Here is a 2,915-nt window from a genome sequence, read left to right on the forward strand (position 1 = left end):
TGTTGTGAATGGGTGAAATTTTTAAGGTGTCAGCGCAGATACGCATATTGGGTCTGACGGAGCTGACGGAGGGAGGCCTTTGTTTGATACAAAAAAATGGTTCAAATGGCTCTGAGCTCTATGGGACTTAACATCTATGGTCATCAGTCCCCTAGAACGTAGAACTACTTAAACCTAACTAACCTAAGGACAGCACACAACACCCAGCCATCACGAGGCAGAGAAAATCTCTGACCCCGCCGGGAATCGAACCCGGGAACCCGGGCGTGGGAAGCGAGAACGCTACCGCACGACCACGAGATGCGGGCTGTTTGATATATTTTTACGCAGAATGAGTGGTGCTCTTCTTGAAAAGAACACGTTTTGTGATCACGAAGTGGCCTAGTGGTCCTGTAGCAATGTTGTTTAACAAGTCATTTTAATTGAGTCACTGTGGTTTCCTGATTAAACCCTTTAAATTAACTAAACAAAAACTGTTTATTGGCTTATTTCACAAATTTTACTATTGTTACTGCTCAACCTAGGTTTCGGGTTATAAGCCCATTTTCAAGCACATTACTGATTCCCAAAGATGATAAGACGCAGATAAACATGACGATAAGGCAAGATGAGATGACTATCTTTGCCTTATCATCACGTTCATCTGTGTATTATCATGATCGGGAATCAGTAATGCACTTGAAAATGGGTTTATAACCCGTAACGTAGGTTGTGCGATAACAATAATAAAATTTGTGAAAGAAGGCAAAAAAAACCAGTGTTGGCTTGTACGAAGATGGTATCTATCCCCGAAAGAACAGATACCATTGATGACCGTGCAGCGTCTCTAGAATGAAATGATAATTAAATCGAAACCCTTAGCTGCCGTCAGGTGTTGTTGATATACATCAATGGGGACAGCTGAAAATGTGTGCCCCGACCGGGACCCGAGCCCGAATGCACATGCTTTACCCGAACTCATACGGGACCCTTCAGCTTAGTCTGGCGCGAGTAATGAGTGAAAGGGCAAATATCTATTAGGAGTACGACGATTTAAGGTTGTGGACAGTTGAGAATGTGGGTCTCGCGGGAGGCGTGCAAGTCCCTGCAGGCGCACTATCCTTTGTGTCCTCGGTGGCTCAGAGGGATAGAGCGTCTGCCATGTAAGCAGAAGCTCCCGGGTTCGAGTCCCGGTCGGGGCACACATTGTAAGCTGTCCCCGTTGTTGTATATCAACAACACCTGTCGGCAGCTAAGGGTTTCGATTTAATTTTCATTTCAGTGTTTGTTTAGTTGTTTAACAAATAACGTCCACAATCAGTGACTGCACCCTGTCTCACAATATGCCATTTCGTTTACATTCAACTTCGTGCGCCGGTTTTATCACAGAGTGCTTTTCGAGGGAATGACATCAGCAATGTAACTGCAGCTCTTCGCGGACTTTCCGGCAGAAATAAAAGGGAGCAGGGTCTGTCACACTTGGATTGGAAGACTGTCTGGAGATATCTTGCTCCTACAGTCATCTCCTATATTGTTTATGCAAAATGGTACTTGGTGGTTAAGCACACGACACCAGTCAACTCAAAACTTCATTTTATTCATCTCATCCAGTCGAGAGAATGCGAACTATGTGCAGCAGTAGACACCATACAACACTGTTTCGTGTGACACAAGTTCAGCGCAATATGGGAAACTGCAAGGGACAGGCTATTGTTAATTAATAGAATCCCTCTGCACAGTGTGGCAGTAACGGACGTCATCTTGTCCCAGAGGAATTCATACTACAAAATTAAACGGAATTCCATTGTACGTTCTCTCTTACGATGACTGAGCCATCGGATTTCCTGTCAAATTTGTGGCCTGACCTCTGCAAAGAACAGGAGCGGTTGGTTTATGCCATGACTTTCGCAAATTTTCTTTATGACCTATAAAACTCACATTCGCTAGTGTACCCCCACACAGCGTTTCCATTAAATAAGTTTGAATTCTGTTATGAAAAGAAATGTACTCGTAGAAATGAAATGGGGAAGGTAAATTCAATGAAACAGGTTATATTCTCAGTTCAGGGAAAGGGCATTTGGTAAGGAGTTTTTACATATTTTTTTATTTATTGTTCTACAGGTGAGTGAATGATTTAAGTGGATCTGATTTTCTTTACTACGAAGTACTGTTTATTTAAATCATGGCGGCCTTATACTATTTGTGGAGAGAAGGAGCATACAGGACTTATTCAGTCTACCTACAATAATACTTTTGTTGCTCTCCCTCAAGCTGTCGTGTGTAGAGGATATTTAAGTTTGACTTGACAAGGTGTTTTATGTGTTTGGCGATACGAGTATTTTGTGTTTTTAAAGAGATGATTCTGTGTTTTTGGAATTGGTATCCAAGGAAGCAATCTAGGATTATTTAGTGGACTTTTTATTTTGTAGGTGGTATAGAACATTTTATCGTTTGATGTGTCTGAAGGGTGAACATGAGTTGGCCGAACTGCACAATAACCCCGGCTTCGGTGTGGGTCGGTGGTGTGGACCACAGTGGCTGTTGTGGGGTTGTGAACCACTGAGGGCTACGGCGGAAGGAAGCTTCTCCGTTGTTTCTAGGTCCCCGGTTCAATACACAAACACACACACACTGTGTAAGGTCGATAGTTGCCACAATGTCCAGAAACAGTAGCTTTTCCTGCAGGTCGCACCTCATATAGCTGCTAGATGAATATAGTAGAGCATATAAACATTAAAACTGTGTACCGGACCGGGACACGAATTGATTCACAGATCCAGTTATATGGCTCCTGCCGTGTATAGCGATTTTACGACTATGACGAGTGGGGCCTGAAGATGGCATCAATGTAATGCCGAAACTGGTAGCAGCACACAGAAATTCATAAAATAAAATGAACTTTTACAAATCATACGGCTGTTGGTAATTTATTCCAT

At 42.9% G+C, this 2,915-nt stretch overlaps 1 non-coding gene across 1 annotated transcript; it reads left to right on the forward strand.

Annotated features, from left to right (window-relative positions):
• Nucleotides 1-1,107: 1,107 nt before the first annotated feature.
• On the forward strand, nucleotides 1,108-1,181 carry Trnat-ugu (transfer RNA threonine (anticodon UGU)). The gene has a single exon. It is a non-coding gene; the product is annotated as a tRNA-Thr (tRNA).
• Nucleotides 1,182-2,915: the final 1,734 nt, after the last annotated feature.

This window comes from Schistocerca cancellata, chromosome 5 (assembly GCF_023864275.1).
Source record: "Schistocerca cancellata isolate TAMUIC-IGC-003103 chromosome 5, iqSchCanc2.1, whole genome shotgun sequence".
NCBI classification, from domain to species: domain Eukaryota; kingdom Metazoa; phylum Arthropoda; class Insecta; order Orthoptera; family Acrididae; genus Schistocerca; species Schistocerca cancellata.